Genomic DNA, 16548 nt, shown 5'->3' with positions numbered 1-16548 from the left:
GAAACGACTCTCGGAGCATTTATGTTAATGAGCTACTGCCTAAGGAGATACATGAATTGTTGCAGCGTGTTGCCAGGGATAAGTTGTATAAGTACGTCTGGGTAAGGGGGGGTCGTATACATGTCAGACTCTCTAATGGTGAGCCCGCTGTTTTGGTTAATTTTGCTGCTGATCTCGATAAGCTCGTTTGACACACTCATTCCGATCGCTTATTATCTTCTGTCTCACATCGTGGCTCAGCCTCGGGTACTGCTTCAATTCGTGTAGCTCAATTTAATGCTAACTCTTTGCGGAGATATATCGAATTTATCCGACTTCACTTCAACACTAATTTTTATTTCCGTATCCGAGACCTGACTCAATGCGGGCGTCTCTGATGATCTTGTGGCTTTGGATAATTACTTTTTAATTCGCAATGATCGAGCTGGTCGGATTGGCGGAGATGTTGCCTGCTACGTTCATAATTCGCTTAAAGGGGGATTCTGGTTTATAAGGTCAAAATTTTCGATTTTTTTTGGCTTAATCGATAATTAGACAATTCAAGAATATATTCCCAAAGTTTCAGAGCCCAATTCGAAGTATTTTAAAAGTTATAGAACACATGGTGAGTGAGAGTCGCGCAGATATACGAGCGCTCGACCGGAACGAGCCGCCCGCTCTGTCTCTCGGTTCTTTCGTCCGGATTACTCGGCAAATGTTTAGCTAAAAATAAAGATAAAGATGAAGATAAAGATGTATGTGTTTATTTACAGTAGGAACAGTAAGTGTATGTGTTGTGTTTGGGTTTTGAGGCGTTAGTTTCAACGGTCGGTCTTATTCCGATTCTCGACGAGCAAAGAGCTTCTATTTAGCAAAGATCGTTTGACAGTATTAAATATGTATCCAAAAGGCTCAAGAGGTACTTTGCATCGCGTTTCGAAACCGCGGAAAAGAAAATTTCATGGCAACCAGCATGCCAAGAATAAAAGTGATAATTTGGACACGAGCACCAGTGCGAAAAAATTAAAGACAGCGAGTACTGATAATATTATTGTAAATCCATTACATTGTTATAGAATCATAGAATTTCTTACGGTTTTTGATGCGCTCGCGGAAATTGTCATTTGTAAAATGTGTAAACAAAACGTGAAATTTGAAGAGCGCGGACATAGAGGCTTAGGTTTTAAAATTGTAGTTTCGTGTAACTGCGGGCACAGAGAAATTGCTTCAGGACCACTGATTAATACTGGATACGAGATAAATCGACGGATTGTATTTACTATGAAATTACTTGGTATTGGACGAGAAGGCATAAACATTTTTTGCGGTTTGATGGATATCTGCCAAGGCATATCAATCTCTACATACCATTCGATTACCGAACATATACACACAGCGGCGTCTTTAATGTTTAAATTTACGACAAAAAAAGCTGTTGATAAAGAAAAAGAATTAAATGTACAACAGGGAAGACCTTTAACGGATTTAAAAGTATCTGGAGATGGTTCATGGAAAAAGCAGGGCTTTAATTCTTTATACGGCGTTGCAACGCTCATCGGCTATTACAGTGGAAAAGTTGTTGATCTCGCCGTAAAAAGCTCCTACTGTCAAGCTTGTGTATTGTGGAATAAGAAAAAGAATACTGATGCGTATGTCGAATGGTACGAACAGCATGAAGAGACGTGCTCTGCAAATCATGAAGGTTCCGCGGGCAAAATGGAGGCAGACGCGATCAACGAAATGTTTTCATCGTCTGAGGAGAAATTTGGAGTGAGATATGTAAATTTCATTGGAGATGGCGATTCTAAAACTTATAAGTCCATTTTGACTTTGAATCCGTATGACGAAGATTGTCCCGTAAAAAAAAGTGAGTGCGTCGGACACGTTCAGAAGCGGATGGGGACACGGCTGCGAAATATAAAAAAAAAAGGAGAAGCTTGGCGGCAAGGGGAGATTGAACGATCTCGTCATAAAGAAATTAACCACTTACTATGGTTTAGCCATAAGACGAAATGTACATTCTGTTGGTGATATGAAAAAAAGCATAATGGCAACACTCTACCATTATTGCTCGACCGATGAAAATCCGAAACATGAAAATTGCCCCGCAGGCGCCGACAGTTGGTGCGAGTGGCGCAAAGCTGAAGCCGCCGGTCAACTCGTAAATTATAAACATCCTGCTCCAGTTATAAAGCCTGATATTGAGAAACACCTTACTTCGATCTATGAAGATCTTTCCAATGAAGATCTTTTGACTAGGTGTTTAGGCGGGCACACACAAAACTCCAATGAATCTTTCAATTCGACTGTGTGGCGTATCGCTCCTAAACACCTCAATTCGGGTTTTGAAATTATTCAAATCGCTGCATATTTGACTACTGGCATCTTTAATGAAGGCTACACTGCCATTTTATTAATGATGCAGTTATTAGAAATCAATATCGGCCAGCAGTGCAAAATGTTTGCTGATAATTACGATGCGCAGAAAATTGCGAGAGGGGAGCGGCGGCGAAGCAGCACGACCAAGGAGGCTCGCACAGCTCGTAGACTGGAGCAAATGCAGCAAAACAAATTTTTTGAAGAAGCTGAAGGCTTGCAGTATGGCCCTGGTATAGCTGATTAGCATAAGATTGCGGTAAGTCACCAATAAATGATATTTTTTTGTACCGCAAACTTTAAACGCGTTTTTCTCGAAATGTCATTTTCGTACTTTCTTAAAATCTGCGGGAAAGATAGAGAAAAAACTAATTGATCAATCGACTTGATTCAAAGTGCGTCAGCTAAAGAATGAACAACCATTCTATGTGAACCACCATTATTGGTAAAAATATTAATTTAAATAATTGTTATTGCATAAAAACGGAGGATATTTTTTCTCAAAAATGTCATGTTTTTGTTCAAATGCTAAAAAATTTTGTATTTTACAGTTTTTTAACCATATTGTTGGTTCACATAGAATAAAAATATATAAGAATTAATAATCTTTTTCGTTTTTTTGTCTCAGATCAAAATTGTGGGCTACATTTTTCCCGCAGATTGGCAACTCGGTTGGCGAGGCGCTCCGATTAGAAATATACTACGGCGCCATTTTGCAATTATTTTATAATATAAAATTTTTTTTTACCTCTTCAAATAAGCAGTAAAACACTGTAAAAGTTTTAGAAACCTCAACTGCATTATTGTCAATAAAAAAAATTCATAAAAATCTCCTTTTTTCTAGCCTCCTAAACCAGAATCCCCCCTTAAAGCTGTGGTTATAGCTGTATCCGTGAGTGGCCATATTAATGATTCTGAATATTTAATTACTAGATTTCCCTTCTCCCCAAACTCACTTATTAATTAGAAGCACCTTTGACATTCTTTCTCCTCAAACTCTAACCTACATCTCTTCAAATTCTTTTTTAAAAAATAAAAAATAATAGATAATATTATAGATGCGGATTAGCATATTGTCAAATATTTCAAAAATGTATATATAATTCCTTATATTAAAATTTTTAAATTTTATTTTTGCTTGTGCCTCGCGCGTTTTCACTCTCCGTTGACCCATTACTAACTCTCTTTCATTTTTTTCCATTTTATTTTCTCTTTTCGAAATCATCAAAAAATTAGAAAAATTTTGGCACCGGTTTCAAGAAAATCAATTCTTAATAAAAAATTATCTATTAATAAAAAATTAAACTTATCCTCCAAAAATTAAAAAAATTTTGAAACTTGACTCCTATTTCATATATAATTCTTTAAGATTTGGTCAATTAATTCCCGATAAATTGGAAAAATTTTGTAACCGGTTCCCCAAAAAATCGGTAACGAACAATTATACACTTTATAGCAATCCCCGGGAAATTTTACCTCTATTTCATATGTAATTCTTTAAGATTCGGTCAATTAATTCCCGAAAAATTAGGAAAATTAGAAAAATCGGTTTCCAGAAAATCGGTAGCAAAATAATATACACTTTATGGCACTCCCCGGGAAATTCTACCCCTATTTCATGTACCCTTGGTAAAAATTCGGACCACTAACGAATGAGTAGTTCGCGGTCAGACATACATACAGACGACGGTACTTATATATATAGATTGAAGTTTGCTCGCCACAGAATGACTCGATATTGTTCGCGTCAGTCTATAGGAAACCAAAAGGTCACCTTCTCCAAGATTTTGTTGAGTCGTTAACTGGTTGCTCTCATTTTTATAAGAATATAATTATTGGTGGCGACTTTAATTGTAATCTGCTAGCGAATAATTATGAGGCAAATTACTTGCGCGAACTTATGTTTAGCCTATCGTTACATATTGTTAATCGGACGCCACACATCATACCGCTTCCTCTGACTCATGGCTTGATGTCTTGGTAGTTGATGATCGCGACAAAATATTATCGTTTAACAAATCCTCATGTCCTTTTATAGCCGGTCACGATCTCATTGAACTTTCGCTTTCAATTAATTTCAATGTCAACATTCGGCGCTCTATTTTACGACGAAGTTATAAAAGTATTGTTGATTCTGAGTTTCTTGAATTTCTTCAGCCTTGTGTCAATAACGCTAGATCTGTAATCAACAATCTGTCACATGATACTTACGTTGAGGAATCTTGTGCTTTGTTATCCCGTACTTTATGTGGCGCACTTGATGTTTTTGCGCCTGCTCGAACATTTGTTGTTAGAAGGCGCCCTGTGCCGTGGCTCTCGTATGAGCACAAGATGCGTCTTCGTGATCGAAACTTGCTATATAAACAGGCTAAGCGTTCGAATAGTTTGCTAGGATATGCTAGATACAGACTCCTTCGGAATCAGCTTAATGCAGACATTAATCGTGCTAAGAGTGAGTTTCACTTGAGTTCTCTGAATGGCATTACTGATCCGGCTAAACTATGGAGACAGTTGGCTCGTCTTGGACTTGTAAAGTCTTCTTTTGTTTCTCCTCTCCACTTTTTCACACCGGATCAGTTAAATGCTCATTACGCTTTAGTTTCTCGAGCATCACCGCTGAGTTACGATAATTTTATCTTAGCTACCTCTCGTATTGCTCGCCCACCTCAACGTCCTAAGTTTATTTTTTCTCCGATACTACCCAATATGATTTTTAAGTATATTGTTGCTGGACCTGCCAACTCTTATGCATCTGGTTCAGATGACATTCCACTTCAGGTTCTGCGTATTGCTTGGCCTGGTATCTCATCATGGCTCACTGCACTTTTCAATCATTCATTGGAGTCTTCCTCGTTTCCTTCTGAATGGAAACAAGCTTTAATTCGTCCATTGTCTAAGATTCGCACTCCTTTAATTGTCCCCGTCTAAAATTCTCGAAAGGATTGTTGCTGAACAGATTACTGACTATTTAAATGAGCATAACATTTTAGATCCTAGACAATCGGCATATCGCCCTGGTCGTAATACGCAGTCTGCTCTCTTGCGTGTTTGCGATGACATCAGGGAGGGGATTGATAATAGACTTGTTACCATCATGATTTTGTTTGACTTCAGCAAACCTTTTGACACGGTCTCGCATCCTCTTCTACTTATTAAGCTGCTGAAAATTGGTTTTTCTGATGCCGTAATTACTTGAATCTTCTGGTACTTAACAGGCCGCTCTCAAGCTGTGGTTGATGATGTGGGAAATTGTTCTGACTGGCTATCAACGTCCCTGGGTGTTCCTCAGGGTTCGGTGCTTGGTCCTCTGCTGTTCTCCCTATTCATTAACGACATTAGCAAAGTTTTGTCTTACTCAAACCACATGCTTTTTACTGATGACAAGCAGATATATTTCTCATGTCCACCTGCTGATATTATTTGTGGCCTTGAGTTGATCTCTAGGGATGCCTGTGCTATTTTTGAATACGCCAGTGCAAATGGCCTTAAACTCAATCTTGCTAAATCCAAGGTTATTGTATTTGGCAGTCAAACCCATGTTAACAACATTGACTTTACCCTTCTACCACCGATCATTGTCGACCAAACGCCTCTCCCTTTTGTGAGTGATGTGAAGGGTGTAATTTTAATGTCTAACCTTTCATGGAAAAAGCATGTCCTACAAGTCTCACAGAAAGTTCATCACGCTCTGTACAAACTTAAGTTTAATAAAAACTCATTTTCCACTGCGCTTAGAATCAAACTTGTTAATACTCTGATCATACCTCATATCGATTACTGCTGTCTTGTTTATCACGGTTTAAGTAACGAATTGAATACTAAATTGCAGAGACTTGTTAACTGTTGCATTAGATTTATTTTCAATCTTAGGCGAGATGAGCATATCACTCCGTTCAGGCGTCGTTTGAGATGGCTTTCGGTCGGAAATAGAAGACTTTATTTTCTTGGCTGCCAGACCTACCGCATTCTTTATACGCAATCACCTTCTTATCTTCAGGAACTTTTCATCCCTCCCGATTCTGCGTTGAGATCTGACCGCTTGGACTCATCTTCGCATACCTTTCATATTCCTCTCCATAGAACTACTACCTATCGCAATTTTTTCCGACTCTCTGCAATGTACTTTTGGCATTTTCTTCCTGACAATATTAAATCTGCATCTACTTTTAGCACTTAATTTAAGAATCTTCTCCGTTCGTATTTGTATGCATTTGAGTCTGATTGATATTGCCTGCTTTCTTGCATACAATTTACTTATACTTGTGAGTCTGTGTCCTGCTCTGTTGATCTGTTAGCTCTAAGATTAGTATTAAGATTTTTAGTTTAAGCTTATTTGCGATACTTTTGTATATGATTATTGCGTTTTGCATTTTGTTTGTGCTTACTCTCACTTTGCCCTTTAGCTTATGCTTGGGCAATAAATCTATCAATCAATCACTCAATCTCTCTCTCTCTCGCGCGCGTACGAAATAAAAAATATTATGCTATCAGAATAAAACGCCATTTACGGTCCGAGCTTGGATCTTACAATTAATAGCCTAATAATAATATTTTTTGTGTATTAAACATAATTTTTTCTCCAACAATTTAGTAGACTGCGCGCTGATTAAATTGTCTGCAGACTTGCAATACAGCTCCCGTTGGAATAGTAAAATCCTCTCTCTCCCCGTAATTAAATTGATTTGTTTTAACTATGACGCTAAGCATCTACATAACTGTAAAGTATTTACTGCAAAAAATTTTATGTAAAGCAAATGCACTTATTTGCGTCCGAATCTGATTAAAAAATAATAAAATCAATTAATATCTACATTTATTGATTCATGAAGAATATTTATTCCATTCTATAGACAATATTCTATAATTGCGTCTATTTTAAAATGTGTTTCATTAAAATTAAAAAAATATAACACGGTTTCAATTTTTATAGTGCGCGCCGTGAATGACCATCTGTGTATACGCGTGCTCTGAGGGCAAATTCTTAGTAGATCGGATGGTGAAAGTGACTGTCATTTTTATCGTTGTTGCGGATCCTGAGAAATAATCACGAAGTAAGTCCAAGTGTTTTAAGCAATCTAGCTCCACAAGCTACTCAAAACGTGTGATTTCATCACACGAAAGGTCAGTAAATTATTAATTTCACACAATAGTAGCAAAGCAGCGCAACAACATCCTAATGTACATGCGTGCGTCCGGTTGCTTCGAATATTCAAAGTAATTGAATCGTCAGTGTATTCATGCTAAAAATTGTCGTGAATGATGCGAAAAATATCACTTTTTCGATGTGCACTGTTTTTTTCTGCGGCACAACCTATAAAATAACTTAAGTTTTATCAGAATAATTCAAGTCCACCATAACCTCTAAAAAGCAGACGCAAATGGGGGCCCTACACATTCTGTTTCTATTTGCGACCGAAAACATCCAATACATATTCGTTTTACCCATGACCATGACGGACGCAAAATAGTGCAGTCAAATCGTCCTACTAGTTTGCGGCCTGACGCAAAGGGGGCAATGCAATGGACGCAAATACGTTCGAAAACTAATCAGGCAAACGCAACGACGTACAATGATACCTTTGCGTAATTTTAGAATTTTCCGGTGCAATATGTAGCAATTTGTCAAAACAAAAGCTTTTTTCCATAAAGAAATGTATATTTTTCAATGAGTAATGATTTTTAATCAAATTGGAATAGATTATACTCGTATATTGGTCTTCTATTCTGCTATAACCCTTCATCCTCAGTCCTATTACTCGTGCCCGAGCGTGGTGACTTCTCTTCATATACATGTGTTGCGCACGTAGATTATACACATTGTATATGGGACTTACAGTTTAACGCCGATTCCGAACGGCTATATTTTTTAGAGAAGTTCTCTTGGCGAGACATACTCTCGGTGGTTTGCCATTGCCTTCCGAGAGGAGAATGAACGAATAAAATTTTTCTAACTCTACCGGGAATCAAACCCGAGACCTTTGGCTCAATAGACCAGTGCGCTGTCTACTAGGCCACGCTCGTCCTCGCTATAACCCTTACACGGACGCAAATAGGTGCATTTACCTTAGTGCACAAAAAATATTATTAGGCTACTAACAATAAGATCCAAACTCGGACCGTAAATGGCATTTTATTCTAATTTGATTATGCTGTCATTTCCTCGCCACCTTGCGGTGAACAGCACGGCGCATTTTTTTTAAGTGATATCCCCAGTAGGTCTAATCCACTCTCATAAAATTTAATGTAACAATTGTTCGAAGTGTTTCCCTCGTTCTTGTAAACAAAGTTCGGCCCTTTGAGTAATATTGCGTGTAGCGCGATACGCCATTTCTGGTGTGATTAGAGCGATGATAAAATTAAGGTGCGGCAATTTAGAGGACACAAATAAATATTGGCTGGACGAAGAAGATACAAAGTGTAGATTCTGCAAGATAGGTAGGGACAACTTAGAGCATTATATAAGCGAGTGCAATGCAATATCACAAGTATGTGGTTTGAGAATCTAGGTAGGAATAACAAAGAAATATTAGTGAACATATGCGATGACAAATTTAGAATGGAAAAAGGAAAGATGTTAAATAGATTATGGAAAAGGAGAGAGGAATGCTATAAAAAAGATAGGATAAAGGAAAAGAAAAAAGAGGAAGAGATAAGTTAGATTGGAGCGTGAGTAGGGACAGTAATGGAAACAGCTTTAGAGCGGTTGTAAATAACAATGTATAGCGGCGGGTATGTAAAGAAGAAAGATGGATGATGTGTAGATGGATGTGTGTTTTAAGTAAGAATTGTAAACCAAGTCTTTTCTTGGCGTATAACTGAAATAAAGACGTATATATTGTTACGCCCGCGTTGTACGACCGTGCCGTGCGCTCATACGAGTCGCCCCGTAGAGAGAAGTCGCAAATCGTCCTTAGTGACGGTTGTTATGTATCATCGTTTGTCAGATTACGCTCTGGGATTCCGTCACGCTTGGACGTGTTTGCCCGAGCTCCTGTATATCGAGTTCATTAATAAGCAAGTTCTTTTCTTTCTTATAACTGTGACGATTTCTTTGGAGTGTGTGTCGGAGTACGCGTCGCGCGTGAGAGAGTGTGAGTGCGAGTGATTTGGACGCGCGACGGGCGTAACAATATAATAATGTAATATACAAACAAACCCATGGATCACCAATGGGATCACCACTTTCCCCAATAATTGCTGATGGATCATGCAAGACTTGAAACAAAAAACGCTAAATTCTATAAATGTACGTTTGTCCATTTACCACAGATATGTTGATGACATATTTATGGCCGCGCCGTCGAACATGATTGAATGTATCCTGGATACTTTCAACAGCTATCATGGGCGCCTAAAATTCACGATAGAATATGAGAATAACCGTTGTCTAAAGTTTCTTAGATCTGTCGCTGCAGGTAGTAGATAACACCATACAAATCGATTGGTTTCACAAGAAAACGTTCTCGGGTAGATACTTATCATATTTCTCAAACCATTTACCACAAAATAGGCACCATCTACAATCTAGTGGACAGAGCAGTTCTGTTATCTCACCCTATATATCACAAGAAAAATTTAGAAATGATTATCGAAATATTATTGGACAACGGTTATCCTCTAAAATTAATTAAAAAAAAAAATAAACACCAGGCTCGACAATTTGTTTAATGGAAAACTCAGAAATAATTAAAACAACGCAATAGATTCGAGCGGTGTTAATAGAAAATTTATAGTAATTCCATATGTCAACAACATATCTGAAAAAGCAAGATTATTATTTAATAGAAGGGAACACATAATAGGCTATAGATGCCTTAACAAATTGAATAGCATAATCAAAGCACAAAAGGACAAGAACTCATTAGCCACCAATAGTAACGTTGTATATAAGATTGCATGTAAAGACTGTGAGGCTTTCTATGTGGGACAGACAAAGAGACAATTAAAAACTAGAATGAACGAGGACTTGGTTAGTGGATGCGTGTGTGAGTGGATGCGGAGTGCGATTGCGGTATAGCGTACTGCGATTAACGGCGTGCGTAGTTTTGTTTTGGCGATAGGTATAAGGCGAGAGGGGAGATAAACTGCGGAGGAAACGGTGAGATTGGAGGGAAAGAAGGGATTGCTGAGAGGGAGGTATAATTAACAGGATAAGTACACGTCGAAATTTTGAGGTTAGGCCAGAGAGGGGAAAGGAATAGGCTAGGGATAAGATAGGGAATCTGCTTCTCTTTTCTTTAGCATCGCGTATCGCCGCTCGAGGGTTCTCCCGTGAAGAAGGAAAGGCAGGTGGCGCCTGGCGTATCGGTGCAAGTACAACTACCGGAGGCAAGGAGAGAGATGGCTGAGTATCGCGTCGGAGTCAAGGAGGGGGAGCCGTGTGATACAGCACACGTAACATTGCGGGAAGGGAGGAATGTAGAGGGGATGAGAATAAGGGAGGAGGCGAGGAGAGAGAGATCGAATTCAACCAGTATTATGGAATGCTTGCAAGGGACTATAAGCAAAGAAAATGAAATAAATATTGCAAAAAGAAAGAGATGTGAGATAGGTGCGGATGATATTTTCAAGAAGTGTAACAGAGTAGACAGAACTCCACCTGAAGTGAAAAGGTTGGAGGATGAAAGGAAGAAGAGCGAGGAGAAAAGGAAGAGAGAAGAGGAAGATGCATTGGTGGCAATTCTGAGAGAAATAAAGGAAGAAATGGTAGATATGAGGAAAGAAATGAGTGAAGTTAAAGCCAAAATAAACAGGCTAGAAGAAAAATGGGAGACGAGGGAGAAAAGGCTAGAGGGTAGGCTAGATAAAATGGAAAAAAGAATGGAAGATCTAGAACGACAAAGTAATGGAGGAACCCGGGAAAACGAAAATTTAGCTGAATAGGTGGCGGAGAAAGCAATCGATCTGCTGAGAAAAAAGGATGGTAGCACGGAGTTACAAGGAGAGAAGATCATGGAGGTGACAATGGAGGAAGTGAGAAAATTGAAGAGAACACTAGAGGTAAAGGAGAGGAAGGAAAAGAAAAATAATATAGTGATGAAAGGACTGAATAAAGGGGAAGGTAGTATTAGGGATACAGCAGGTGAATTCTTCAATAAGGAGTTTGATGTCAGGGAGAAAGTGAAAAATGTACAGGTGGTAGGTAGAGAAGGAAAGGAGGTGATAATTGTGGAGCTGATCAACTGGGAGGTGAAAAAGAAAATAATGAAGGAGAAAAAGAAACTAGTAGGCAGGAGAGTATACATAGATCATGACATGTCGCAGGAAGAAAGAGACGTGCAGAGGAAACTGAGGGAGCGCGCTAGAAGTGAGAGAGAGAAAGGAAAGAGCGTGAAGGTAGGATATAGGAAATTAAATATAGATGGAAAATTATACATTTGGAATGAGAAGGCGAGGGAAGTTAGGGAAAAGAAGAATTTCTAAGAGGCGGCCAAGAAGAGAGGACGGTGGAGGGACGGACGGAGGAGAAGGATAGGAAGAAAAGGGAAAAGAGAAGCAGAGGGGGAAATGATAAATTAGGTAGGAAGGTAATGTTTTGGAACGTGGCGGGGTAGGGAATAAAGGGAAAGATTTTTGGAAATTTATATGTAAGTACGATTTCATTAGCATGTGTGAAACGTGAGTGGATAAAGAGGGGTGGGAAAAGCTAAAAGTAAAGCTCCCAAAGACACACGTTTGGGAATGCAGTTTTGCGACTAGAGATAAGAGGAAGGGTAGAGCGAAAGGGGGCTTTATTATAGGTGAGAGGAAAAATTGGGGAGATCAGAACACGAAAGTTATAGGTAAACAAAAGAAGGGGGTGTTAATATCGGAAATCGTGGAGGGAGAGGAAAGCATGTACATTATCTCGATATATAATAAGGAATGCTGGAATGATTTAAAGGTAGTATTGGATAACGTGACAGAGGGAATGGACGGTGAGTTTATGTTAATAGGGGGGGACTTTAACATTAGGATCGGCGAAATGGGGGGTGGAGAGGAAGAAGATGGTGGGGTGGAGAGGAAAAGTAAAGATAAGTTAGTAAGTAACGGCGAAAAGGGGCTTATAGAGTTTATACAGGATAAAGGCTGGTACGTCCTGAACGGTACAACGGCAGACGATTGGGAGGGAGAATATACGTTTGTAGGAGCAAGGGGTAGTTCCGTAATAGACTACGTCCTTTGTAATGAAAAAGCGCGGGACATCGTGCAAAAATTTAGTATAGGGGACAGAGTGGACTCGGACCACATGCCGATTATGGTGACGCTGGAAGGAGGGATAGAGGAAGAGGAATCAGAAGGAGAGGAAGAAAGAAGAGAAGAGGAGATATGGAGGATCTGCTGGGACAAAGAAGTAATACAGAAGTATAGGGAAAGTACGGATAATGTAATATGGGAGAACGGGTTGCGGGGGTCGGTGGAAGATAAATAGCAGAAGCTGAAAGGTGTAGTCCAAGAGGCACTGGTAAAGAAGAAAATGAAAACTGGTAAGAGGGAACTAGGACACAAAGATTGGTGAGATAGGCAGTGTACAAGGAAAAAGAGGTTGGTGCATAGACTTTACAAGAAATGGAGGAAGGGAAAGGAAAGGAAAGATAAGTTTTTGGAGGAGAAGAGGAAGCTGAAGGAGCTGGCGAAGCAGAAGCAAAGGGAGAAGAGAGAGAAAGAAGAGATAGAGTTAAAGAACCTGAGGAGCGTGGCAGAGGTATGGAAGTTTATCAACAGGAAAAAAAGGAAGAAAGTATGGAGGGAAGCCAATATAAGGAAGGAAGCATGGAAAAAACATTTCATGGAGTTATTGGAGGAAACGGAAGGGCAGATGGACTATGGGAATAGCAGTAATCCTGTGAGGACTCCGGGAGTTTAGGAATATATGGAAGAGGAGTTGCCGAGTGAAGAGGAGGTACACGAAGCGGTGAAAAAGTTAAGGACAAAGAAGGCTGTAGGAGTGGATGGTATTCCCATGGAAGCATGGAAATACGGAGGTAGGTTTGTCAGAAATGGTCTGGTAGAGCTGATAAGACAGATATGGATGGAGGGAGATCTCCCGAAGGATTGGAAGACGTCCATAATCGTGCCTCTACATAAGAGAGGAGACCAGGAAGTCGTGGGAAACTACAGAGGAATATCTCTGCTTTGCTCGGCATACAAGATCTACGCGGAGATTCTTAGGAATAGATTGGAGCTAGAGGTAGAGAGACTGGGATTACTGCCCGAGAACCAGGCTGGTTTTAGAAGGGGAAGGTCTACGATGGACAATGTCTTCATTCTGAACCATTTGATACAAAGGGAGAAAAAGAAAGGAGGGAAGGAGAGTAAGGTGTATGCACTTTTTGTAGACTTAAAGGCGGCGTTTGACAATGTGGATAGGAAACAACTGTGGTCAACCCTAAAGGACAATGGAGTAAATTTGAATATTATAAGAAGATTGGAAAAAGTGTATGAGTAGACGGTGGTCGGCGTAAGAACAAAAGAAGGGCTGACGGATGAATTCAGGACACACAAAGGAGTTCGCCAAGGCTGTGTGATGAGTCCACTTCTGTTTAATTTGTATATTGCAGATATAGAAAAAGCATTAAAGGATAGGAACATTGGGGGGGGGGGGTGCCGTTACTCAGTGATAGGATATGGTCGTTGGAATATGCGGATGATATGGTGTTCGTGGCGAAAAATAGAGTTGCGTTAATGGGTATGATTGACACGTTAAGAAGACTGTTAAAGAAAAAGAAACTGTTGTTATGTGTGAATAAGACTAAAGTTATGGTTTTTAACAGAGGAAACAAAGAGAAAAAGGAGAGCTGGAAATGGGAGGATAAGGAATTAGAGGAGGTCCAGACTTTCAAATACCTGGGTTTTGTATTTAATAATAAAGGAAATTATAAGGATCATATAAAAGAGCTGAGTTGTAAAGGAAGGATGGCAGCCAAAAGAGTCTGGGGATTGGGGGAAAGAATCTGTAAGAATGATTTTTGCAGAAGATGGATGTTATTTAAGTACTTAGTGCAAAGCGTGTTGTCATATGGGGTGGAGATTTGGAGGTGGGCGGAAAAAAAGAGTTAGAGAAGATCATGCTAGATTACGTCAGATGGGTTTTTAGATTGGATTTCTGCACGCCGAGATATTTGATGTCAAGGGAATTGGGACTTAAAAAGTTGAGGATTGGATGGGGACTAAGAGCAATGAAGTTTGAAGAGAAAGCAAGGGCAGAAAAAGAAGATAGATGGGTAAAGAAATGTTGGATGAAAAAAGATAAAAATAACTGGGGGGATATGTACAGTAATGAGAGGGAATTATATTATAATAGAAACGGCTGGGGGGTACAAGCAATAGAGTGTATCAGAGCAGCGGGGGGGGATATAAAGTCGGAATTGGTGCATAAGGACTGGGAGGTTCAACAACAATGGAGGAGAATAGATTATTGGAAACAAAATGTAATGAAAGGTATAAGGAGCTCTATATGAGTCTGGATGGTCCCAGGTATTTGAAAATGGAAAACTTAGTTAAGGTAACGTAGGAGATAGTGTAAGAGCGTTAATAAGATTAAGATGTGGAAATTTGGAGGAGGGTAATAAGTATTGGTTGGAGGAGGAGAAATTGATGTGTGTGTTCTGTCGTCAAGGTAAAGATAATCTTAGGCACTATATTGAAGACTGTGATTACACCAAAGACTGGTTCATAGGGTTAGGGAGTAGCAGTAATGAGATTGTAAACAAATTATGTAATGATGTATTGGAGAAAAAAAAGGCGACGTATTGACGAAACTGTGGAGAGAGAAAGAGTGTAAAATAAGAAAAAAAAAGAATGTATTAGGAGTGTGCGGTATGGGTATGAATGATTAAGGTTATTTTGTAAACCAAGTCCATTTCTTGGCTATGTAGCTGAAGTTAATAATAAATTGAATTGAATTGAACTAGAATGAACGAACATAAAAACAACATAAAAATGGATCCATCCAGACACTCGGTCATTTCCGAACATATTAAAAAATTTAACCATTCCTTCGATTGGGACAACGTTAAAATATTAGATACGGAACCTGACTACTATAAAAGACTCATCTCGGAAATGTTACATATTAAAGAACAAAAAAATGGCATTAATTTGAATAAGGACACAGAGTATCTGGATGAGTAATATAACAGTATTTTCAGCGAACTCACCGACATCTAACTATTTATTATCTTGAAGACTAACCTTCGCTGTTAATCAAACGAGAATGTTTGTCATTAATATTTGAGACACAAAGGAGCTAACATCGACCGTGAGAGCGCGAAGCATCGGACCACGACTTAATTCTGTAATTTGTAAGTCCATACGGAGATTAATTTAAACAACCACACAAGCTTCCTCCCGCTATTGAGACATTAAATTTCAGAACGTATTCAAAACTTGACCACGCCGTTGATTGACTTAAGATTTAACGCTTTTAACAACTGACTTGGTTCGTTTTCGCCATCCAACGAAGAATAAATCATGGATCTACTTTTGACTGCAGACTTGCGAATTGATTCTATAGATATTCACATATATACAATTTTACATTTTACAATAGACTTTATAGATATTTATATATACACAATTTTACATTTTAATAGTCGAATGCTCTCATGTAAGATGTGACTCCGGATGGCTTTGTCATTTACCATCGAGAAAAATTCCCGGCTCGTAATTTTTTATTTTTTTACTTTTGATTTATTGCGCGACTCTATGTAATTATATAATTTTTATCGGCTGAAGAAGACACTGTGTGGTCGAAACGTCCCGTCATATATATGTTTATTATTAAATAAACTTTTAATTTGACATCTACTGTTGTGCTCGATTGTTGGCTTTTATTCCTATTGTATTTTGACATATACGAGCGATTACTTTATTTATCTAAAAATAATTTAACACGAACATTCTATTACGGCTTTCTCCCTTGCCCTATTCTTCATAATAAAATTCCTTAACTTACTAAGTAAATTTACTACTTACGATTTGGTCCGCTGTTATTCCCGCCCATACATTTATCGCCCAGCGATATTGAAATGCGCGTTCTCGAATGACGTGCGGATTTTCTTCTGCCCAATACAGATAATTACGTGTATTAAACACGCCATTCGGGGTGAACGTAGCTTCATCCGTCCATAGAATATGGTCGGGGAAAAAATTATTCCGCCGACACTGCGCGAGAAATCCTGTATGTGTTTCGCTGATTATTAATATTTATTA

General features: G+C 38.9%; 1 protein-coding gene and 1 pseudogene across 5 annotated transcripts in view; both read left to right on the top strand.

Moving 5' to 3' along the window:
- Positions 1–16548, top strand: part of 5-ht7 (5-hydroxytryptamine receptor 7) — a 561506-nt gene that overhangs the window by 526165 nt on the left and 18793 nt on the right. The gene's annotated exons all lie outside the window — the stretch shown is intronic.
- Positions 1370–3135, top strand: LOC139810881 (uncharacterized; annotated as a pseudogene).

The sequence above is a fragment of the Temnothorax longispinosus genome, chromosome 4 (assembly GCF_030848805.1).
Source record: "Temnothorax longispinosus isolate EJ_2023e chromosome 4, Tlon_JGU_v1, whole genome shotgun sequence".
NCBI classification, from domain to species: Eukaryota; Metazoa; Arthropoda; class Insecta; order Hymenoptera; family Formicidae; genus Temnothorax; species Temnothorax longispinosus.
The sequence above is the reverse complement of the archived record's forward strand: the minus strand, read 5'-3'. Positions and strand labels throughout refer to the sequence as shown.